General features: G+C 35.6%; 1 protein-coding gene across 12 annotated transcripts in view; it reads right to left on the bottom strand.

The window, feature by feature from the left end:
* The window catches only part of LOC136856639 (plasminogen receptor (KT)), a 59,338-nt gene that overhangs the window by 17,389 nt on the left and 14,866 nt on the right, over positions 1-27,083 (bottom strand). For 4 of the 12 annotated variants that reach the window (XR_010858439.1, XR_010858440.1, XR_010858442.1 and 1 more), the window contains exon 6: positions 5,758-5,929. The exons of the other annotated variants lie outside the window; for them this stretch is intronic. The gene's annotated coding sequence lies outside the window, so the exon portion shown is untranslated. The remainder of the gene's footprint in view (positions 1-5,757; positions 5,930-27,083) is intronic. 12 annotated transcript variants of the gene reach the window in all.

Genomic DNA, 27,083 nt, shown 5'->3' with positions numbered 1-27,083 from the left:
CATAAAGATCTCTCAGCATGTTTAATTCCTAATATTTTCGGACAGACTTTTGGCTGAAAGCTTCGAAATATGAAAGAAAAGGAATATAAAACTCCTCCTTCCCAAAGTAGATTCTGTCTTCCTAAATTAAGAATAATGTCACTTGAGGTTCCTTATCTAATAATTACTGAACATCACCTCTGGCCTATCCCCACTGCTCTATCAGCTTCAGATCCCCAAGTAATAGCTCTATAAGGACCTGTATCTTACCTGATAAGAAATTTCCTACTTAACAGAAATCAATACATGTGGTGGGACAACCCTTATGTGAACGAGGGCTTCCAAAAGTACTTAGGGCAAGTGGTCTTGGGAGAAAATCCAAATTTCTAGACTCGTACTATGTCTACAATTGGGAAACAAAATGACCTGACAGTAAGAAGATCTATGTAGGGACAGTTCCCTAATAGCTTACCACTATGGACCTGACAAAAACCTATCACATCCTCAAAAACGAATGTGAGACAAAAACCCGAGTAAATAAAAGAAGTCACAATAAATTGCTTCAAGAAATCAGACTTATGAGACTTTGTAAAATCTATAGATAGCTTAATTAGAGGACAAGAATTGCACAGGTAATCTATACAGTAAACCCCCCATATTCGCGGTCTCACTATTCGTGGACTCACCTATTTGCCGATTTCTCTGTGGTAAACGTATATACTGTACACATTATTCGTGGAAAATTCGCCCATTCGCAGTATTTTTCACTGAGAAATATTCACTATAGTCTGTTCAACATTCTAAGATCGCTAGGGTGGGGCCAGGAAAAGAATACAGCGTTGCCAGATCTATTTATCCTTTTAAATCTCAACCTCGAGGTTAATCCCTTGTTTATGTCTTTACCCGAGTTCTGGCATTTACTGTACTTCGTTTTCTAAAGAAATAACGAGTAATTTTTGGTTGTTCTTAATGATTTTCCTTTCTTTGTGTGCTTTTGGAAATAATAATCATAGTTCTTATAATAATACCATAATGTGTTTAATGCATTAACACTCTTAAAAGCAGGAATGGCTTTTCAAACCATTTGATTATTGTCCATATTACATATTAGCATTTGTTTATGGTTACATAACTGTATTTTTTCAGTGCCTCTGCTGGTTAAATAAGCTACTGATCATTTAGGAGAGAAAAATAAAGGATTTTGACAAAGGAAAAATCTATTTAAAAGGGCCCGTGTCACCCGGTGAAATAGTCCATTCAGCACTTATTTCTAGGTAATTCCCTAGATACCAGAGAAAGCTAAATGGAATGCTGGAGTTACTACCCCCAGAGTGAGCTCCACTAGATGGAGTCGTGTATGGAAAAATGAACTACAAAAACACGGAACCTTATCCTATAGAGATTCCCAATGTCAAAAGTCCCCAACGAGAGGTGCGATACAAGCCCATGCTGGACTGTATACAAGGCAACACTGCCGCATTCCATGTTAGCACCCACCTCACTAGAATGAAGTTTATCAAGGGAGGGAGAGAATGAAAAACAGGGGTGGGTCACCGGGTGACACGGGCCCCTCCAGAAATAGATTTTCCTTTGTCAAAATCCTTTTTCTGGATCGGGGTCCCGTGTCACCGGTGAAATAGTAACAGAGAAATAAACATCATTCTTATGCTATTAAAGACTTAAATAGAAACGTTGAAAACTAGGAGAATTCTACCCTGAACATAAGTAAGGTCCTCTAAGTTCATGTAATGAAAATAATGTAAGTGGTCACCGTCTAAGATCATGAGCTTAGAATAGCACCTGAACAAAGGCTTGTATTAAGAAAATACTTCCTGCCTAATAGCAGACCCAATGACAGTACAGGGCACCCTTGTTTCCTTAATATGAAACATTTTAAAATGTTATAAACAGTTTACTTGACCTGGGAGAAAAGATGTTGGCTGTGGGGAGATTTGATCCACTTTGGCTATCCCTTGGGCTATCAATACTGTCCAGTGACTGGCTGCTTGAGGTGACCACCGTTTGGCAGCGGCGGCCAAAAATAATGCCATGTCTCTTTGTTTTTATGAAGATGATTTAGGCTTGTACTGCAAATATGTCAAGCCTAATATGTTTCGATGTTATCTTTAAATGAATAACATTTTTTTTTAAATTTCACTTGAACAAGCACTAACAGGGCAAAACTTTTAAAACAACGAGGCGTTTGAAACTGCTGTATTCTTTTCCTGGCCCCACCCCAGCGACCTTAGAATGTTAAACAGACTATAATTACTGTATTTTCATATAATTTTCATGACTAAATGAACTTTTTGTGATAAAACTATTAAAATATTCAGGTATAAGCATTTTAGAGGGTTTTTTCGTGTTTAAACTATCAAAACAGGCAGATTTTAGCTATTTGGGGGGTGCGGTATGCATCCCCCGCGAATGCGGGGGTGGGTTTACTGTAATACCATTAGAAGTTGAAAAACTTACTGCTGAGGAAGGAAATATATATATGGATAATTACTAAACTATCTTGCATCACAAGGAAACCTAATTGCATCAGTCTAAAGAACTTTAATATATAAATATAAACAAAAGTTATAGAAATGAGCATGACAGCTGATTACAGGTGTAAACTTTGTGAGTTACTGGGATAGCTATCTCTTATTAGCTAAAGCATCTTACCTCACTCTAAAATGCCTAAGAAGAACCACATAGAAGTAGCAAAACAAGTTTGCAGTACCACTGTCATAGATCTAGAGTACTATCTGTCAAGATTATCAATTCCCGAAAGGAACTCCAGATATAATAACTGGATGGTCGGAAGCTGGTTAAGCAAGTACCATTAGAGTAATTGGTTTATTAATTACTAGAAACTGAACTATATGAAAATGCTGTGGAATATCTTTTGAAAAATTGCATTGCATGTGTAAATCAGTGTTTAGAAAGTGCAACAAAGGTGTTCAATTTCATTTTCCACTTTACTACTTCAGTTCATAAACATCAGCAGTGTTTTTTTGCCATAAAGACAGGGTGAACAGTCATTCCTTTCCATGGTTAGCTGATCATTCATCGTGACTATAAAGTATTTTTCTAACACTGATGCAAGTTGACCTTTACAGGCAAGTGCATCTCATTCCTTGAATGCAAGAGTGAGTGAAAAATGCTGTGATCACAAAGCCTTTAGTCTTAATCCCTCAGACACTGAAAAAATTCACAAAGAAAAGCTGTACTATTGAATCTGTAAAAGGTACAGTATTTCTGAAAGCTACACACATCACAAAAGCCTGTGGTATCACAGGTGCACATTTAAATTTGGAGTACTAATTCAATTACTCTGCACCACAAACAGTGCTCCCTGAGACTTAGCTTATTATTCATTCAACATCAGGCTCCAGGTGTCACTTAGGTTATCAGACTGAAAAGAATATTAGTGCTGCTTAATATATTAAAAATCACATGTTTTAGCAAACCACATCAGTTTAGACACGTGAAAGAAAATAAATCTGAATGGAACAGGAAACAGAAAGTGTTTATATAAGAGCATCTGGGAGGCTGTGCATACCATTATAAATATGTGCTCAAAATAAAATTGTTCGGTGCCTGAAAAGATGATTATTTAGAGAGATGAAAATGAACCATTCTTATGACTTCAAAGTAGCAGAAGCAGCAGGTGCTGAGTTTGCATTCAATTCAACGAAAGACCACGAAATTCTCAGGAGTGTTGTAATTTAGGTCACTTGTAAAATAAACCACTTCAAGTGCATGATTGTGGAATAAAATCACTTAAGACAAAATTGCAGCTGGCCAAGAACTGGTACAGCTTGTAAAAACTGGTACAATTACTCAGTAGCTGTATGTAAGGCTTACTATATTGTAAAGTACATAAACTTAATGAATTATTTTTTAAACCTTGTTAACTCACAGTAAGCACACCTGGACATCTCTGAAAAATTGATGTTCTAAAATCTAGCATCCATACAATCCATACAGCATCAAATCACACATCATTTTCACATTCAAAGATCCTGCCGAGTGAAAACAATTTTCTGGGTGCTGTACAACATAAAACTTTTCCTATAGCACTTGCAGTGACATGATGAACGCTGAAACTCTCCCGGATTATGGAATATCCTTCAGAATGCAATGGCCAATTGCCTCAAAAACAAAAATACTGACAGGTCACAGGGCTTCAATATTTTAGCTGTGAAACATTAAAATAATGCAATTTTTGTCTACCCCATTCCAAAATACACAGACCTGCGTTAATAGCATAACACAGGATGAAAAGAAATTGAGAAACAGCTTCTGAAGGGGGCTGAAAGACAAAGCAGGCTGATTTGTAACAAACAGATTTGTCTACACATAATTTTTTTAAGTGAAGCATAAGCACACGCCAGCAGAATGTGACTGTATTTGGATTTTTGTCTTAAACAAAAGGAGCACAATATACAAGAAGTCCTTCACAAGCAACTGGGAAATACAGTACATTTTATGCAATTCCAAGCCTCTAAATACAGAAGCTAAACCATGATAGTAGCTGGAGGTTCTTTGACAGAAAAGACAGTATGCCAAGACAAATATTATAAGTACTGTAAATGACAGGCAAATATCAGTATCAAATTAAGGAAAAAGGAAAGGTAGATGTCGCTGCACTGAAATAAAGAAAATGGAACAGGTACTGTAATTACTCTTAGCCGCAACATGAATGTGTCACACTCAGAAATTAATGACATTAAGAGCCAATGAAGCAACTGAGCAAAGATTCCCTCCCAATGAGGCCACTCGTTCAGCATCATGAGCCTTCAATTAAATTAGAGAAAATTGGCAGTTACCACTGTTTGGATACCTAAACTGCTGCCAGTTAAGATGATTCATACAAAGAAACCTAGCCTCAAGGAGCCAAAGATTTGGAATCTAATCAAAAGTGGCCCTAGGCACGGACATAACTATTCACATAACAGTAGTACTGTATAGAGTATGTATTTTCAAGAATCACAAGTTGCACCTAGTTTTTCTCAAACATATTCTAAACATTCACTTTGAAACTAAGACTGAACAATATGTTGCAAAGGAACATATATAGAATACAGACAAAAACATTAAATGCAGTAATATGCTTAAAACAAGATAGATGTAGTCTTGGATACGAGACAAAAATGCCAATTTCAAAAACGACACAAAATGCAAGGGTAAAAAACTGGCATAAAGCCTACCTAGAGTGACTGGCCAGTTATGCTAATATTCGGTGACTTCTTTCCAATATATTACAGAACACTTTTAGAAAAGAAAACTTAAATGATTTACTCTAATTTCAAAATGCTCAAAACTTTATTCACTAAGAAAAATGTTGGCTCTGATCATTTGATTCTGTATTTATCTTGTAATTACTGATCTCTTCCATATATAAAACATAAAGAACAAAATTATCAGTGCTAGTAAGCCCCTTTTTCAACAAATAGACTTTCTCATCATATTCAAATGGTTCCATATGCTTGTACCTGTGCCTCTGTATGACACGGTATACCAGTATTTAAACTTGTACTGTATTTGCAGACAGTCATCTTCGAAGAGATAGAAAACCATATTCAAGAAGCAGTTAAGACACCACAACATTTGAGCAGGAACTAGTTCATAGATTATTTGGGTCTACTTCAAAATAATTACTAAAAGTCCACTGCAAAAATGAATTTTTAAAACTCACGACTGCAACACACAAACACACAAAGAAATTTGGTAAGTAAAATGTAAGTGAAAAAGCCCACACAAAAAATTGAATGAAGGTAAACTTACATTTATATTCCACACAAACTTGCAGTGTTCAAGATTTCCAAGTTATATATACGTACAGTATATACACTACCTAAGTCATAAACAATCCGAAAAAGGACCAACTTTAGTGCAGAGATGCGTTCATCAAAGGATACTTAATGCATGGAAAGTGGAAACAGAAGTATTGATATCACTGAAAAGAGAGGAATCCAAGTTAAACTACAGAGAAATAGAGACACGTGAAAATCTGCAATGCCAGCTGTTTGTAATAACTAACAGAAATTAAAATAATCATCGCGTAAATTGAAATCAACTGATGTCCTCTGAAAGAATCAAGTGTGCTTGAATTCTTACAGTTTTTCAATAGAAAAACTGGCTCAACTTTAATAAACTCAGAAATAATTATCTGAAATGTCTTCCTGCACTCAAGATTATTATTATTATTATTCTAAGGAAGAAGACCTTCTTTGAGGCAAGTTTTGTTGAATAAAATGGCTGCATTTTGGTAATTGATTTTATACTGAGTTTTCTCAATTCTTCTAATAATTTGCTTTTCCTGCACATCAATATTGGTCAGTACCGTAATTGACCAATGTTCATATTTTGATGGATGAAACAGCATATTTCTCATAGCAAAAATTCTTTATTTTAAAGCATTACAGCAGGTTACTGAAACCTGCTATGTAAATTCGTAGATTTTCCTGATGGTATTTTCGGTGGTATTTCTTCTTTTTTCTTTTTCTGACATCTGTCTGGTATTTTTAGTACTTTTTCTGTCGACATGTTTCAGCCAGCTCAATGGTCATCTTCTGGATGTTGGGACAAGTCTGGAGACACAGGACGCTCGTGATGGTATATATAGGGGGTCTCAGATCAGGTCGATTTTTCACTGGCTGCCTGAAGCGATTCTCCTCGTGCGAAGTCTCATCTTGAGGAGAATCGCCTCAGGCAGCCAGTAAAAAATCTACCTGATCTGAGACCCACTATATACACTGCCAAGGCCACCCCGTTTCTCCAGACTCATCCCAACATCCAGAAGATGACCATCGACCTGGTTGAAACATGTCGACAGAAAAAGTACTAAAAATACCAGACAGACGTCAGAAAAAGAAAAAAGAAGAAATACCACCAAAAATACCATCCAGAAAATCTATGAATTTACATCCCAGGTTTCAGTAACCTGCTGTAATGCTTTAAAATAAAGAATTTCTGCTATAAGAAATAAGCTGTTTCAACCATCGAAATATGGACATTGAACAGTTATTGACCAATACTGATGTGCAGGAAAAGCAACTTATTAGAAGAATTGAGAAAACTCAGTATAAAATCAATTTGCAAAATGCAGCCATTTTATTCAACAATTATTATTATTATTATTATCATATTATTATTATTGTTGCTGGCAATCCCCGGTTATTGGTGGGTGCGGTTATCGCCGGTCCGGCTTCTCGGAACTTGTCTACCGACAAAAATCAGTTATTTTCGACGCTGATTTCCACTTATCAGCACCGATAATTGGGTATTGGTGTCGATAAATGCTGAAAATCGCAGATTTTCAGTTATCAGTGATTTTCACTTATTGTCAAGCTGTTGGAATGGAACCCCGCCAATAACCGGAGACTACCTGTATTATTATTACAGTAAATTATTATTATTATTATTATTCAGAAGATGAGCCCTATTCATAAGGAACATGCCCACAGGGACCACTGACTTGAAATTCAAGCTTCCCAAGAATATACAGTGTTCATTTGAAATAACAGAAGGTAATTGGAAATACAGAAAGAAGAATCAGTTATTAACAGAAGAAAAAATAAATTAACAACTTAATAGGAAAATTGAATCAGGCTAGTAACGCATTGCATCTTCATTTGAACTTTTGAGGTTCCAACTGCACAACATCCTCGGGGATACTGTTCCACAGAAGCATTTTACCAGTTCGACCACTTCTGTACAAGGTTTGTTTTCAAAATATTAATGCACACAATTCTACAGATGCAGCTAATCCCCATAGAAAGAGCTCATGAAGAAGACATGTACAAAGTAAAGTTAAATGTCAAGTCTGTCCATTAACATGATGATAAAAGGCTCCAGTACTACTGCACTTAAAAAATTTAGGAAACTGGTAACTCTTGAAGATGAAGCACAAGTGAAATTGAGTACGAATTGTAAGGCGCGATTCAAAATCACATATCTTCTGTGTATGATGGATCATCCACCTACTGTCCACCAAACATATCTCAGTGTAGTACAGTACTTATCTACAAACTCTCCATCAATAGTTTCAACAATCCTGTGTAGATCACCAACATATTAACTTAAACAGGTGAGTGATAATCTGCTTACTCTACATCACAGAGACAGTAATCATCTAACCTTTCTCTATGTCTGGTGGTATATCTTGGGGTCTGTTCTCCATTTAATCCATTTTCTTCTTCATACCAATGATATCCTTCACACTTCCTCTTGTCCTTCCCATTCATGTGTAAATAATTCTACTCTTCATAAAGCATTATCCTTTACCTATCACCTCTAACCAGAGTAATCATCACTCTCGCTTGTTTGAAGCTACTGATGCATATGAAAGTATCTCTGGATTGGTAAGACAGAGTATAGTTATCATTGAAGCTTCCAAAACGAATTTCCTTCCTACTTATTTATCTCACTCCTTCTGTTTTACAACACTGTATTTGATTTAGAAACTGAACTGCAGTTCATCACTTTGAGTTTAGGAGTAAACTGGAGCACTTCCTGGAAGAACAACATTTTTGAACTGGCTCCACATACTATTAGGAAGGTGGTATGCTCACAAGGTGAAGTACATAAATGTAATTCTCATCTGAGCAGGTCCTTTGGATTCAAAAGGAACGCAACAAGCTCCATGGGGATACTGGGAAGGTGGTCAGCATACCATTTGTCTTGAAAGAAACATATACCAAGGGCTTCAATTGAATAATGATCCAGTTCTTATTTGCAACTTGAATTTAGACCTGTGCTTTAAGGTTATTTTTCTTGTCCTCTTCTAAAGGTGTTATTTTGTGCACTCTGTCCCCTTGAATTGCTGCTTGACTTTACGCTACTTACACACTACTGTTCACTGTACCTGTCAGGTTTTACACAATCCCACAGAAACTGTGTGGGGATCACAATCTGAAATACTAAGTAGTTTTATCTTATCATACAATATACTTTAACAATATAGAATTCTTTGTCTTTCACAGGATTATGGGATCATTACTTAGAGAAGGCACTTGGCACTGTCAAAACACCTGCAAGATTTTATTTACGAGATGTTACTAATGTTTATTCACTGGGATGATCATTGTGGCAGGCCACATTCTACAGTTTGGTAGGGATACAGGCCAATCATCTTCATCATGATCTTCATCCCTCATGTATCTGTCACACATGGGGGGGCCTTGTATTTCTTGGAGTGTCTGGAGTCAAGCCTTACATACGTGGTGACTGCCCTTTCTTTGGAATTGCTAATTTACATTTCAAATCCACAGCTTTAAGGAGGAACCTATTTTACAACTGTTACTCAATTTACAACTATTACTCAGCATCCAGACTTCTTGTGTTATGGTCTCTTTTTCAAGTGCCTCTGGCTTTGTCTTCCTCCTAAATGGCAATTCACGCTATTTACGATTAGTGGGATCGTAAAATCAGTATTTTTACTATAAAACAAGTTTTTCCACAAACCCATTATCATACAGTTTTGGGGCTGTTAGCCATTCCTCTCTCATCTTAACTGAGGCTGGCACAGAACACTGATGTGGAATGACTTCTGGTGTGCTGGTACATAGGCATGCACAGTGGGGTCTTTCATCCTTGAAACCTTATCAAGTTCATGCATACAGTATTGGAAATCGTTAGCAAATCTCTGAAATCATTTGCACAGAGCAAGGCTTTATATGATTAATGGTTTTGCAGAAAAACAACTTGTTATTGAAATAATAAAGTTTTCTAAGGATATTCAATCTGGATCGTGAACTCGTTGTACAATACAAGTCATGCTTGTCCTGAAGGTCGTATGTGCTATGCATTAATTTTCCTACAAAGTAATACTCAAAACTGTGGTGAGTATTAAGATTATTATTTCTTTCCTTTTTAATAGTTTATCACAAATCAGTTTAATGTTTAGCTGCAAATGTTAACTCTATTACTCTTATTATTGTATAACCACTTAAATTTTAAGGCTTTGAGAGATTACTAAATTTTTTTTTCTAACAATTTAACCGAACCTTGATGAATACAAATAATTCCTTGGCCACCATGGAACCATTCTTCTACCATTATTAAATAAAAGTTGGATATACTTGTATTTATTTGCAAACATTAACAAAAAAATATCTTCAGAAACTGGTATCCAGCTGAAGTCAAAAACAGCTGGGCCTTAGATTTTGATTTCAAGCGTTCTGAGTTCGATTTTATGCTTAGGTCTTCTCTCCCCTTGTCTAGTAATGGTGGAGGACAGTGCCCACTCATCTGTTTCTCAAAGTTTATTTATAATTCTTCTCCCAAAGGTTTGGCTCATCAGCACTGTCATGGATTTTTATTATGGTGGTGCATACGAACTGAGTGACTTTTCATTGAATATTTTGTAGACTCTTTCTATCATATTTGCTAATGCAATTACTTCCTAGTAGGTATATTTGAAAAATTTAATGAAACCGAGAATATAATGTCCCTTTTGAATTAGGATTCCATCCCTTAAATTATGATTTCTTCTAAGATATCAGCATTATCACCTTGTTTTTATTTATTTGTTTTTCCTATTAGTGCTTAATTTCAGGCTTTACTGTTGAAAACATCAAGAAACATATGATACGATATTTTCTAAACTTAAAGAAATGTGTGCTATGGGGCCTATTTCAATAAGTGTTGATTTTGAAAAAGCTGCAATAAGTATCATAGAAAAAATTTCCCTGATACTATACTCATACATCTAGATGTTTTTCCCACATCGGTCAGCGCCTTCGGAGAAAGATTCAGCACTGCGGCCTGCAAAACCGGTACTGTATACTCATCCAATGAATGCTTTCCTAATCAAAAACATTGCAGCCTTGACATTTCAAAGTAGGATGTCAAACCATATTTAATGAATTGATGGCTTCTTTAGATGAGGATACAGTTAACGTCTTAGGAGAATTTCTCATCTACTTTGAGAGTTTTTGTTTGGGCGCTGTACAAAGGGGAAGGTGACGAAGCCCACAATTTGATATCTCCATGTGGAATGTAAGAGAAAAACCTTGGTGGGAATACCACACACAAATAATTCTCTTGAAGGCTGGCACCGTGTATTTCAACTATGACTATCAACCATTCATCCAAACTTATCTCGCCTTATAACAAAACTCAAAAAAGAACAAAATGATTGAGAACTAACCATACAACAGGCTTTATGCAGTATTATGCCTAGAGTTACTAAAAAGATATATACTGTTCTATACAATTGTTAATAAAAGGTTAAAAAAGCTCTCAGATGACTAAGAAAACTTAGATAGACTGCGGTACTTGAAAGCCACTGCATATAATTTATAAGTTTTACAATTTGTAAGTTTTACCATAATTTGAATAAATGTATATTATATTCCAATGACAGCGACCCCATATAAAGATGGGAAAAGCTGAAGATAAAGAAGAAGAAGTATATTATATTCCAATGAAAGCACAGTTATTCCCCCAAAATTAAAATCTTTAATGGTTTTATTTAATAAGTCTTATTTTTACCTGATAATAAAAGTTCCTTTAAAAAGAAACCCATAAAGTGAAAAAAGTTAAAACAGACCAAGTTGTAAGTGGTAGTTTGCTAAGAGTTAGTAAAAGCACTATAAAATAGTTAGTTGGGAGATGCACAGATGAAACAGACAGCCTTAAACGAAACTTCCACTTGACAAAATGTCCAACGACGAAATATTTGTTCGACGAAATCTCCATTCGATGAAATGTCCAACGATGAAAGGTTTGTGGAACGAAATATCCGCCAACGAAATGTTCAGCGACGAAATGTCCGACGACAAAAAGTCCGATCACGGGCATGACTTCAACGCCAACCTCCACTGAAACCAGCGTATGATCTAAATCTGAATGCTGTCCTGGAAGTAGCTATCAGTGGCACAGCAGTGGAGACAAAGAATAGGAAGAGAGAAAACAGAATACTGTATACAGGCAGTCCCCGGTTAACGGCGATCCAGTTTTATGGCGCTTGTCTAGCGACGAAAATCAGCAATTTTCGGCACTGAAAATCACCGATTTCCACTTATCGGCACCGATACATACCTAACAGAGGTGTCGATAACCGAAAATCGGCGCTTTTCAGTGCCAATAAGCTCCGAAAATTGTTGATTCTCGGTTATCATCGCACCCTCAGAACGAAACCCCTGCCGATAACCGGGGACTGCCTGTGTATGTATAAAACAAGAGGTCTGGTCTCTGCCAGGGTACCCAAAACTGGCCTTGACACTATGGAAGAGCCTGCTTGTGTAGAAAAAAAATCTGCTTACAGCCATCACACAGTTCTTCTTTTTACCAAGCAAGCTCTACCACTATACAGCAAAGTGCTGAGCCTGTTAGAGTGTGGGGGGGGTTGCTAGGGGGCACCTGTCACATGCAACCAATATCTCATCAAGTATGACATTGTGAAAACTGTTCGCAAAACCTTACATCCAACCTTTTCTCACCAAACAAATAAGTCTCACAGATTGCATACAACACTGCTTGTCTATTTGTACACTATCAAAAGGAACAAGAAAGAAGCAAGGCGTGGTAATTTAGTTTAAATAATGAATGCATACGAGAAGAAAACTCAAAATCGCTGACCAAGCAGACCTGCTCACTAGCTCAGCTGGCAAGAAATAAATTTTTGTTAATGATAAAGTGAGTAAAAGGCTCTCCATATCTTTGAGGATATTCACCTGAAGAGACTTATGCACAGTCTGTTTCCTGAAGAGAATTAAGCACAGTCTGTTTCATCCAAAAATGACACTTTTCCCCCTATTAACCTTTCACAATACAAGCACTTAACAAAGAGTAAAATAAGAGATTTGCGAACTGTACGATCAAGTACAAACTAACTTACCTCAACAGTGTGAAAGCCTAAACTACCAGGAACCACACAAAACGTCCTGTAACTCTTATACATTTGGAAAACTCAAAAAAAAAAAAAAAAAAAAAAGGAAGTTAAGGCGATTTCAAACAACTTTCACAAGTTAACAGTATTAAAAAAAAATAAAACAAAGCCTTCTATTCTACTTGGCATTACAGTATACCATTACTGTGAAAAGAAATAAAAAAAAAGGCTACAATGAGAAGTCAATTTCATGCCACCAAGATAAAATGCATAAGAACTGTTCTTTTAGGAAAAAGGCATTTTTCTCATGAATTGTTCAAATGGAAACTATGCTGGTAAAAAGCTACATAAGTCACTCCACTAGTTACAGTACTAGTATAAGAAATGCGAGTAAAATTAACTTCCCTTTGGCTAATGTTCACGAGTGCACCAAAGTTGTGGTAGCTGTTTCTTTATGTTTTTCTCTGGATCGCTGTTAGTATAGAAAGGTAATATGACTGAAAAGGGGTTACTTCAAGTAAGTTTTATTTGATGAGAACAGTAACTATTACTACTGATATAAATGTGGAATTTTAACCATCAAAATACACATAACAAAAACAATAAGTTTTCTTATCTTCTACAGAATTAATCTAGATCTTTTGGAAAGTTTAGCAGACAGTTTTATAGAAGAGATTTCAAAATTTGAAAATGCTACCATTGAAGGACTAAGAAATGTTTGGATAATCTTCAACAGACCCAAGACACATTTCACAGTGACTGATGATGCTATCACATGGCGAAGGGAGTCTATAGTTTTTGTCAATTAAGATAAGAAAGCTTACAATACACCTGGATGAACAAATGAAAAATATTACTATTGTACTTTTCCCATAACAGTGTTGGTCTTCTGCAATGACATTTCATTGCACAGAACTTTCCAGTTCTACAAAGCAGCTTCCATAATAGAGGCTTTATATTGGAAAGCTGTGTCTATCTCAGGCACCAGATAGAAATAAACTTGCTCTGTTTTACCAAATCTTAGCACAGGTCGTTAGAATACAACATCCTATCAATGAACTGCTACTAAAACTACCAACCTGACCATAGAAAGATGAACTTATCAAAGGAGTCTAAACATGCTAATGGGCTGAACAAACAAAATTAACTGAATCATCAGGTTTGACTAACTAAAATGATAAACAATAAGTAAACAGTTCAACCTACTTTAATACAACACAAAAATCAAATATCATACTTTTAACAGTCTAACTCCTACTACCATGTGATAGGACCAACTCTTCAAATCACAAGTATTAACAGGAACTGAATGCAATTTAGGAACTGTTCTTTCTACAAAACAAAATCCTCCACTATGAATGAAAATCAACACCTTTACACCAATGGGGATTGTAAATTTTACAAATTCCTTAGAATAGTTTTGTAGCTTGAAGGTCACATTTAAGGCCAGAATTTCAATTGAAAGATTTCACTACACTTTTAAGTTTGAAGAGGTACAGGGTGTTTTCACATAGATGTCAAATTACAGACCAATTTCAAAAAAAATTCCAAAACACAAACTTGCCAGTGTCGATGCATTAAAAGGTACTGTACAGCAACATCTCAACTTGACGGACCTCAGTTTAGCAGACTACTGTACTCTCCTTACCAGCTACCATATCATGATTGTTTTTTCCTACGCTACCATTTTGGTTCTGATATAGTTTTATAGGCCGTATATCTCTTAAATGTTAAGTTTAAATTATGTTCATTTAGGTTAGGAACTACTGTATAAGGAATTGTTGTTAGTTGTAAGGTATCTGGAAAATTTTCAAATGCAGGCTATAATTTAGGGTCTTTGTTACTTAATGGGTTTTGTTACTTATCCGAAAGGTTCAAAATTCAAAATTCTTTGTCCTAAGTGACTGTTAATTTAAATAAAAACTAATGCAATCAGATGATATGAGATCAAACCATATACTGTTATGGTCACATTCAACAATGTCTAACTCATTTACTATTAACAAACTGAAATCCTCTATCAATACTTCAGTCCTAATGCTGAAGGAGGTTTAGGTAGACCAAAATTAATAATAGTTCTTTTAATACAATGAACATTAGCAATATATAAAAGCAAGGAGCTCTGAGCGACGTCACTGTCAGTTGGATGAACATGGCCACAGATCACCGACAAGTCTGGTTTTTTAAACTGGAATATTTAAAATTTAATGTTGTACAAACAATATATAGATGGTCAATCAATAGTTTGTAATTTTTTTCAGAACATCAATTACTGAAGGCAATATATAAAACAATGTTAACATCACAATATTCCTTTCTTTAGGATAAAGTTCCATCTACTCTAAAAATGCACAACTGACACAAGCGAAATCTTGAGAGTAAAAATGTCTAGGATAGCTATGCTTTTCACCTGCAGTGGCAAATTTCCTTTGAGTGGTCCAATGTCCAAAAATTAAGCAAGCAGAATATTATTGTTGGCTGATACTTGTGAATTATTCTTATCCACATTCAAATTTTCCTTGTACATAAAATCATTATAAAGTATTCCGAGATGTCCTGAATACATGCAAGCGCTTCTTGTATATCTATATTACATAAAATTAAATCTTGTGTTCGTGACAATTGCTCGTTTGTGAGGGTAAGCCTATGCTTTCTGATAATACTCTATTTTGGGACTTTATGAAAACATCACATTGAATTTTGCACAATTCTTAAAATTAGAAAAAGTGTTTTGAGTTAATGGCGATACTGTAAATTGTAATAAGCTTTGAAGAAGCATTACCTAAAAGTAAGTCAGAAAACATATGGAGTGATGTTGTTGGTTAAAAAATAACAGTAAATTATGAAAGTGGAATCAGAAACTAACAATTCCAAAAAATTATAATTTATCTCAATTCCAACATTAGTATGTCAGTAAAGGACCACAAAAAAGTTGTATGCAAGAACAAAGTTACAAAACTATACAGTATAATAAAACCAGAAATTTCCACCACATTTAAACAAAAGCAACATGAAGTAATTACCTAGTATTAAGAAATCCTTTGAGATTCAAGAAGCCAAAATTTTCATGAACAAAAGATATGTTGTATTTTCATCAAAAAGAGGAAGCTTTCGCTAGCGTATCAGAATCTGCATACATAAATACTATAACAGTAATTTTATTATATTTTTGCTACAGTTGCTTCGTACTAATACAGTGTGCATCCTATGTAAGTACATAGCTATTTTCCTAAGACTAAAAGCAAATGTCTTTTATGTCAGTAAGTGTCATTACCTATTGCTGCAGTTTTACATAATCTACATTTAACATAATGTGTCTTTAAATCTGTCCTGTTAGAACACGATCAGGAAACCTGGTTGTGCTGTTGTTTAATTTCCAGTTTCAAAGTTTGTGAAATGAAATACTGTGCTGTCTCTAGTATTTTGCAAGACTTCTAGTGTCTCCTAAAGCTAACTCCTAAATAATGCCAGCCTCAAACGGCAAGTGCAGTATTTCTTAAGCATATGAGTATCCTCATAGCTAACTTAACGTAATTTCCAACCTCATAAAACTAAAAGTAGTCCTATGTCATCAAACCTAGGCAACATAACCATTTTATCATACAACTTTTACAAACCAAACATAAATAAATACTGTAAAAGAGTATTGCCATGTAACATCCCTTGAATATTTATTGAGCTGTAAAAGTCATCGTAAGTCAAAATGTGACTTATAAAATGTATTCAAATTCTATCTATGAGATTTGAGCTAAGTTGTTTAACTGCAAAAAAAAACAATAGTTTTCCTGTTCACTGTAAATACTCACTGTTCCCCTTAAAATATACTGTACACATATCTTGACATTAAAAATGTATAACTTTGAGTCTGCTCTACAGAGTTGACTTCTATTGACTATTGCTCATTCATCAAAACAACATGCACCGAACAACATCAGTATCATTTCCTCGATACAAGGTAAGAAGAGTATTGTTGCTTGAAAGATAACCACAGTAACAACAACATTAGATACAACACTGAGATGTATATACTGTACCTAGTTAAGTATTCATTTAGATCTGAATCCATACTCAAGAACTATCGAAATCATAAAAAACTCATCACACTAAACTCTCTTTCTCTGTCGTCTTCAGGTATGTTTCTTCTCAAGATAGCAAGAGGATGATTAAACAAGAAGCTTCAGTGTCATACTATCTCAATCTTTAACCGTAAGTGCTCGTTTTTCATTTATGAAAATTACTGCAAAGCTGCACTTCAGCAACTAAATTAACAAAGGTCACCTTCACGAAAATTCTCCTTATTTTAAAGATATAAGTTGATGATCAACTTTTATGGTATTAGGAAGATGAGACTTCTCATAATAAGGACATTTTACAAATAAGAATGAGTACTACACTCAAACACCCGTTTGTCTCATAAATGGAAAATAGGTTAAGACCTATCGCAAGCAAATTTTATAATAAATCTTACCTACAAAAGTGCACATAACATCGAATGATATCTGACAAAGACACTTCCATAAATTAGTCTGGCAATAAATTATATCAAATGTACTGTATAGTTCTGTATTACATCACTGATGTTAAATTATGATCTAAAATAACAGGAAAATCTGCAACTAATTTATGGGGTTAAAACATACAAAACCTTAGGGAATTCTGTGACCCATAAAACTAAAACTTTTTGTTTTACTCATCATAGATGCCTCACAATGATGCAGTATTTAGAAAGGAGTCCTGAGCATTCCTCTCTGGTAAGTATCTCTTACTCTAGTGACTTCTTGCATTCACTGTTTCATATCATCAGCTGCATCAAACAGCCTGAGGCAGCTGCGGAAAGGATTAGTTGGACAGCCCCCAAGAGGCCTACATTTAGGGAAAAGAATTTCTGTAAATTTTGTATGGATCCACATAAAGTACAAAGATGGAAAATGTTACTAAGAGTCTTTCTTGTAGGTGCTTTCAAAAGAGCTGCCGAATCTAGCTAAACAACTACTGCAGAAGTGTTGCCTACAGACTAATGCAGGAACTGTATCGTAACTTGTTAGCCCCCTTGTCACCCTGAATCAAGAGCACTGACAAGTGAATACTTGAGAAAAACCATCCTGGAGGATATACACAGTTCGTACTAGAAGAAGATGCATCACTGATAATCATGCTTGCAACAGGGCAATTCAGCATAAGAAACTTTAATGGCCAATATACTTGAACTCGAATGGAAACTTCATTATATTTTTATGATTTGTTTCAATAATTTAAAACAAGGTTAGACAGCAAACTGTTCCTAACAAGAGTAATGGCTTCATATGACATCTGACTTTTCTTCAAGAATCTTACTGCACTTAAGTTACTGTCTGTTTGGATGTAAGAAAACAATTACTGTAGCAAGACCACTGCCTGTCAAAGAGGCAAACGTCTACTATTTCATAAAAACTATAAACCTCTCAACATTCACATGCTAAACATCAAACTTGCTCAAAGTATATTAATGAAAAATGTGGTAGGTACTCATTTCAAAAAACATTTTACTTGTACAACAAGATTATATAAATTGTAATAAAGACAGCAAGATTACACTGACTTTAGGTTCTTGAACACTGAATTAAAATTCCTCTGCATAACAACACAATGGTATCTTTGTAGTTTCTCTTGAAGTTAATATGGCCATTTTATCACTTAACAATAGATCAGAAATGGTGGTAAAACTATGAAAGCATTTGTCAATTCCAGTGCAGTGAAATGATTGATAACCAAGAAAATAATGGAATTGAATTTCATGGTAATAAGTGGCGTTTAAGATGCTGCCGATCGGCCCCAATAAACGGCTTACTGATGTCGATAAACCACTTACAAGCGCCAAAATTTGCTTATACGCCAATAAACTGCCTATTGATGCCGATAAACCACTTACTGGCGCCAAAAATCAGTTACCGGAGCTGAAAATCTGGTAACAACGTTGTTAGCCAAGCGTTGTAAAACCGAAATGCCGTTAACTGATACCGCTGACAAACGGGGATTGCCTGTATAACTACAACGTAATGTTTACCTTTTAATTTCTGTCCCCCTATTACTATGTAACCTGTGTTCCTTTTATGTTTCTCTCTAGCGTGCTACTGTACTTTAACTTTCCTTTATAAGTTCAAAGGTCACTCTTGGAATCTATACTTTTTATAAGAGGAAAAATTTCCTTACAACAGTTCAAAAAATATTTGGTAAATACACCACACTTTATTCGTTGGTGCTACATCCATCACTAGGCAACTCAAAAACATTACTGATACAATAAAAGAAATACAAAAGTCATTGAATTCTTCCCTACTTACACTTCATTTGCTATTTCTCCTAAAATACAAAATTGATGCAAAATACTCCGTTCCCTATTTCAGAGGTTTCTAGACAAACCTAATGAGGTTCCTACTTTCTACAGGACATAGGAAATGCATGATATGAATTCCCTGAAATAAGAACACAGTACTAAAGAACAAAGGGAAATTGTTGCCTGGCATAACAAAGCAAGTGATCAGACAGGACCTTTTCACTGAAAGCATGAACTTTGTTTTCCTTACTTTAACAATAATCGCCTTAAGAATTACAATGATATGCTATACATAAAACTATGTTCTATCTTTGGGCTTTGACAAAGAAACTTCTGCTTCTCCACTGTATTTCAATGTCAGATGTTGAAAGTTATCTGAACTTTTCTTGGGCCAAATGCCTGACTTTGAAATCCCCAAATTTTAAGATGTAACATACAGTTCTTATTGTATACTTTTCTAACAAGTCAAGACTCAAATCACTTAGAACCCTGAATAAAATAATTCTGCCCCAGTTTTCTCCACTGTTGATTGAATAACATGAGCATAGGTGTTGTGAAAACTGAATATGGTACACAACAAAATATATACAACAACTGTTTTAAGCCTTCATTTTTAAAAAATGTACTCAACCAAAATTCTAATATCATTCAATATTCATGCTCTACTTTCAAAATATGAACACCCTTGTATCAAATCAGGCACTGGCTAAACCATACAATACATAGATCCTTTTCAAATAATTTTAGTGTCTCACAGTTACACAAAACCCATTTTTTATGTGAACTTTATCTGCTGCTGCTTTTAAAAGTGAAACCATCGTAAATCCACGGACAGAAACAACGGGGTGGATATCATCAAACTGTGGTTACAGTGAGGGTGAGGAATGTCTAAAAGATTGGAAGCCAAAGTCTCACTATACAGTAGTGAAGTTGGTTAATACTCTACCATCGGATGATCCTCACAAGTAAAGATGGATTTTAAATGTTGAGGAACAATAAAATCATTTTAAACATTTCTGATGAGTTCCAATACCCAACCCTCTAAAGATGTCATTTTGCCTTCAGACCTGAACAAAGGCTGCCGTTGCATTTCTGAATTTAATTTACTGAAAAAATTTTTGAGGGGTTCCAGTACCCAACCCTTCATAAGCTGCTGTTTCACCTTCAGAACCAAACAAAGGCTGCCATTTCACATCTGCCATTTCACCTTCCACACTTAACTGTTATATGTCCTGACAAAGATTCTGAAGACCAGAGATGTTTTAACGATCACACTTATCTGAGATCTAGCAAGGATGCTCAAATCTGGGCTTTTAAACTGATCTGTGACCTGAAAACAGATCAAGGTTAAAGAGGCCAGAGGGGAGGGGGAATAACTGCCAGCTCCTAAAGTATCTATCAAAAAGTTTCTTCCGAATAAGAAAAAACTTGAATTTCCAGCCTTTAGCTCAAGGTTTGCGAGCACCAGCTTAGGCTGTCCTGACTTTTAAAACCTCTGCACAGGTTTTTTTTATATCAGCACAGAAGATGAAAGTTTCTCATGAGTTTAAAACCTTTACAATTTATTATAAAAGCATACTGTATTACACTGACTTCATTAAAAAACCACAATACTGTAATGGGAAAATTTAGTATTTCTGAAGAATAATGGAAGGAGACAAAGTATCTTTTTGTCTTTTTGTAATTAACTACATCTTCAAAAATTAAATTGACCTGTGACCTTGAAAAATAGTTTAAGGTAAAAAAGTGTTTGTGAAAAATAATCCAAAACAAGGTAATCAGAGAAAAATAAAATGTTGACCTTCAAACTGACCAGTGCCCTTGAAAAATAGATAATGATAAAGTGTTTGCAAAAGTACAGTAACCAATATCCTTCAAGGTATATACTACTTTACTAATTTTCTTCAAAATCAGAGAAAAAACAGAATGCAGTATTACAAAAAAAAATTCTGGCCCCATAACCTTGAAAAATTGGCCTGAGTCAAAAATATTTTGGAAGAAATAGCCCATCTGCTAAATTTCATCCAAATCTGTGAAAAAGGAAGACGGTAATGACATACAAAAGGAACCTGACTCAGAAACAGTACCTTTGTGAAATTTTAACTGTTAAACAACCCTGAACAGCGAGTATTTAAAATACTGTACTTGCATTAGTTATTAGGAAGAAAAATTCATATACTCAGCATAATCACATCTTCACCAGAAACCTGCAGACTTCAGAACAATAATGTGTCTATATAAGACTCTCCAAAATATTATGAAAGGCTTGATCACCATTCGCTCTGTGACTGCAGCCTGTCTGCAAAACTGGAACCAGGAAAGCACGTTAGAAATGCAGGAATTCCCTCTCCCTCTTTAAGTAGAACAATGGGCTTCAAGGATTCTCTGCCCATGAATTACCAAGACAGATGATCAGGGAAGCAAGTAAGTCCAACAAGTAGAACAGATGGAGACATGAAGACGCAGTCATGCCATACGGTCTTCCTTAAGAACAATTTAGCAAACTGCTCTAGCAAGATATCTGCAAAGCAGCGAGACACAAAAACTAATGATTGATGAGTTACAGCGGTTGACCCAACGGCACTTCTAATTCATGGGGACACCCTACTTTCTGGTAATTTTCATCGATCTTGAATGGTCTACTTTATGTCACCAGCAGAAAAAGCTCACATAAAATAAATTTTGTATACTGCGGAGGAACAAAGAAACATCACCAAGTATTACATGAACAACTGAAGGAGACTTAACTGTAAAACAGCGCTCTGATGAGCGACCTTACAATAAACATGAAGAGGCAATACAAGTGTGGATTTTGAATGGTGAATGCGTTCATCTCACATTCTTCTAATAACCTCTGTATTCTTCATCCTCATACAATATACAAGAACTCTTTGACATGTTACAAATTTTACAGTTTTATGCAGAATCACCTAACCTGAATAAAACATCACCACACAATCCCTGCAGCATATTTCAATCTTCACTGAAGGCGTTTCTGATACTTTAACACTTTGCCTTATACTACACATTATTATTCTAGTGGACGAACTTAGCTTATTTTCATCCCGTATTTTTGCAACATTAAAATCTGGGAAAGGTTACCTCGCTACGTAACACCTATCACAGTCACCATATAGGAAAATTTGCATTTCCAAGCTCTATCTTCTAAATTCTTGTACAAATTTTGCTTTCATTATTTCAAATGACCAGCAACACATTACAACTGCATTAAGGACAATTCGTGGCCACGAATACATTCGTAAACTAAACTCAGCAGCATAGTTTCCATTTCAAAAAATGTTAATGTTTTCCCCATCTATGGTGGTGCAAACCTTTAAAACAACCCGGGGATAACCAATAGTAGTTGAAAGGGTGGTATGTTTCTCTTAGGTATCTTAAGCATGCATGAAATACTTCTCTTGTACACCTTACAGATCTATAAAATGATTGTACACATTAAAAAAAGGAAAATATCAAATTATATGACAGACTGACTTTTGGTACTTAACATGGAAGACAGAGGAACTACCATAAAGATAACAAATTATCTTTTTTATGTTTCCTAAATTAGTAAAGAAGCCACAATAAACTCAGAGATCTTCTTGTTTTAATAACGATTCCAGTTTAAACTGGCATAAAATAAAAGGAAAATTACAGCATTACTGAGTAGAGTATCTGGTAAAAAATCAATCATCTGTAATTTACTGACATTCAGTTCTTAATGTCTTCTAACATTAAATAATCAACAACTAGCACAGCATGATACATATCATTTGAATTTGCAGTCAGTTTAGCTGTGAAGCAGTATGTATTCATACTCATTTAATTTAGGGAACCGCATGTATTCAATATAAAGTAGGGACCAGTGACTTACCAAAGAAGTAATGGAAAGGAAGGGTTTGCATCTACAAAACATGAAATTTGTTTCGAATTTACACATTTTCTGTATAATGCACAAACCACTGACTTCCACTGTGGCTCTCAGATGATAGCCTGAACCTATAAAATGTAAAATCAGTTTTCTGCAATTTCCTTATATACAATATACTACGAAAGTCTCGATTTCACAATTTCACTTTATGATGCTGTAAAACCATCTTATTTTTATCCAGAAAAATGCTAAAAGATACTGAAAATGAACGAGTAATTTATACGACTGCCTGGAACATACATATGTCCTAAATATGCAGCTACAGGAAAATGAATATTCGAGATGCTGTAATCTTCAAAAAATCTATCCAAAGATTAACGTTACTGAAATAATGACATGAAAAACATTTCCAACAATGCAGAACTTTCTACATGGTCACATACTTTCCTTAACAAAAATAATTGCTCCTAATGATTTTGTGTATATGATAATGCATACATACAACACACCTATTTTACCTATGTTTTAATTCCAAAACTGGTCCTCCACTAAATAAAAAGTTACCAATAGCAGAAAGAAATTTGAATTCCCTTCCTTGAGAGACAGACCCCATACTCAATGCACAACAATGTCATTTGAGTTAAACAGAAAATGAATGACCAATTTCACTGATCCTGCAGACTTTCAAGGTCTTGTTAATGACTATTTACATAGTTTCAATGAATACTATGAGTAAATTCAGTACCCAGAGTGCTGAAGCTGATAAAGAGATGAAATCAACTGGCAGTGCTGACAAACCAAGTGGAATATAAAGATTTTATCCTGGGAATATTTATATGTATTTAAATCTTGCATGTTCACACATAATATACTCACTCCTTATTTTACTTTGAGTTCGGGTGCAGTACCAGTAAGGAAGAGGCCGAATTTATATATCTAATGGTGTTTTCAGTTGTCCAGTGTAGTTGTGTCATATTCCATAATACCTATTAATCAAAGCTCAATATCTGTGACATACTAAATAAACGTTATGAATTAAATGAAGAGCATAGGCCTAATGCTGTTTTTATGACAATTTGCTATATGGAAGGTACACATATCTAGACTCCCAATTCAGGAGAAAGTTATGAATTTCACAAAGTGGCCATACAAGAATCATGCACATCTTGGGAAAACAGATGGCGTTGAGTATGTACTAAAAGCTACAGTTTTAAATTACTGGATGTGTGTTTGTTTCATTGTACAGCTTGTATGAGCTATACAGAATTTAATCAACTGATGAGCACCAATAGTCCATTTCACAAACTTTCAATAGACAATGCTGATGCAAAAAATTTAGAGGAAACAATCAGTGCATTATGCTAACTACCAAGCTTCTAAAATCCATGAAGAAAACAAGACACAAGATCCCTACATCACCTCCCTGAGAAACACCTGGAACTACAAAAGGCGGCAAAAGCAATGTCTTAGCAGCACTTTGTAGTAAAACAAAGGTCTCACTCAATGTATAATAAAGCATCATAAAATGAAATTGAGAAGTAATACCTTTTTCTTTACATCTCAAATTGAATCCTTCAGTTTTTCTTTATATTTCTATTCCATTCAGCAATTCTGTATAGTTTGTACTTCCTTATTTTTTTCCCCTTCAACCCCTCTTTGCTCTTCTTCACAACTATAAAGCTGTTGGTTGGTAAACATGATGAAGCTGTAAGTTCCATTCCCACAAAAACAATAAATGGTCTCTACAACTGAGGTTTTGCATGACAGGCATGACCATATGTGTAGACTCAGATGCCATATAATTTGGTACTGTACAGCATGCAAATGGGTGACCATACATGCAAAAACTACACCAAACAAAGCTGCTTTAATGTCTCTTAACATATAAATCCTCATTTCCACACCTGTTATACACCAGTAAAATTAAGAAGGCTACTACCTGAATCTATGGTAACTGCCACAAAGAAAACCTGTGGAAAGTAGTACCCTAATGAGGTAACCAGCAATATTAATGGGGACTCCAGCTTATCCGTTCGTAGGAAGCCACTTTTCAACCAAAATACCTCAATGTAACTGGTCAGGTTGGGGAGGCGGGGAGAGGGGAGCAGAATCAGTATGAAATGGTTTGTCTGTTAGGAAACAGAAATTCACTAAAAAGAAACAGTCCTTCCTTTAATAAACAGACAAATCTATACTTGTCCTGGGAATGTTGGCCATAATAAGAGATTAATAAGGGAAAATCACAACATACTAAGTATCTAGTATGTCCAAAGTCTGGGCACTGAAGACAGACACTAATACAATAATTGACATACTTAGTGCAACAACAGGTGCTGATATCTGAGGTCAACAACACCTGTTTACACAACAGGTCAGACTGAATTCACACACTGTTATAGTTTCCTGTCTGTATCTGCTGATCATCATGCCCTGAGAGCTGAAGTGACAAGTACTGGTAATGGGATCCTCCATTATCAAGGGAGATGACAGAGACTGCATACGGATGCCAGATAGTAAAAAACAGTGGTTCTTGATTCTGTACAATGTAGAAGGAATTCTTGAATAATACGGTAAGGTACATAAGAAACTACTTGTCCCCATACTACTAAACTGCCCTTTGATGAAGAGAAAGACTCTAGAAACAATATCCTCAAGACAGTATATAAATATAGGTGCCAAAGGAAAGTTCCAGCCTTAATTAAATGCTCTGCATATATCTTATACTCATAGATCACCAATGTTGCAAAGTTTTACTTTGGGATACTAACCTTTGCATAAGTGTGATCCTCACCTGATACTGACAGATATGCTTTAAGAATAATTCACTGTAATCCATAAGCGAAATGGTGTCCTAGGAGACTGATCTATGATGACCACCTGTTGAAATGGTGTCCTAGGAGAAAGATCTATGATGACCACATGCTGAAATGGTGTCCTTGGAGACTGATCTATGATGACCACCTGCTGAAATGGTGTCCAAGGAGACCGATCTATGACAACCAACTGCTGAAATGGTGTCCTAGAGACTGATCTATGATGACCACCTGTTGAAATGGTGTCCTAGGTGAAAGATCTATGATGACCACATGCTGAAATGGTGTCCTTGGAGACTGATCTATGATAAACACCTGCTGAAGTGGTGTCAAAGGAGACTGATCTATGATGACCAACTGCTGAAATGGTGTCCTGGGAGACTGATCTATAATGACCACCTGCTGAAATGGTGTCCTAGGAGAAAGGTCTATGATGACCACCTGCTGAAAGGGTGTCCTAGGAGACTGACCTATGAAGGCCATCTACTGAAACACCAGTGCTTCACTGTTTTCAAGTAAACTCCATGCTCTGATGATAGTAAAAGTATACTTACAAAGTCCTTTAGTAAAGTCAACCTTTGAAGTAACTAATGCAAAACATAGTAATCTATCACAGACAACACTGGATAATCTCCATCCATGAGGTTACACCCATGCTAACTTCAGGTGGTGTCTGTTACACTACAACTGATAAATTTGCTAAATATACCTTGAGAAAACTTGCTTAAAGATGTAAAAGATCTACAGACATCTGTTAAAAACATTTAAAGGTAACCTTAATGGGATTATAAACAATTTATGGCCATCCCTCAGAATACTAAACAGTAGAAAAGTATACATATTTAGGACCTCCAAAAGTCACAGGAAATGGAAAGTAATCAAGATTAAATTTGTGGTAAAATGGAATCCACTGACTTTCCCCTTGTCTTTTACAGGTACTTTCAGATACATGAAAGGAGACACGGGTAGTCCCTGGTTATCGGCAGGGTTGTGTTCGGACAGCGTGACGATAAGCGAAAATCGCCAGTAACTGAAAATTGATGCTGATAACTGGAGATTGGCGGCTCTGCTAGGTATGTATTGGTGCCAAAACGTGGAAATTGGTGATTTTCGGCACCGAAAACAGCCGATTTTCGTCAGTGACAAGTGCTATAAAACCAGATCGCCGATAACCAAGTCCACAAATAACTGAGGACTGCCTGTACCAATGACATGATAAGTTGACCACAGTTGGAAAGCTAGCACTTAAGAGCCCACCAGGTTGAATGTTACTCAAGT

The sequence above is a fragment of the Macrobrachium rosenbergii genome, chromosome 36, assembly GCF_040412425.1.
Source record: "Macrobrachium rosenbergii isolate ZJJX-2024 chromosome 36, ASM4041242v1, whole genome shotgun sequence".
Taxonomy (NCBI): domain Eukaryota; kingdom Metazoa; phylum Arthropoda; class Malacostraca; order Decapoda; family Palaemonidae; genus Macrobrachium; species Macrobrachium rosenbergii.
Note: the sequence above shows the minus strand (reverse complement) of the source record. Positions and strands in the feature narration are given on the sequence as shown.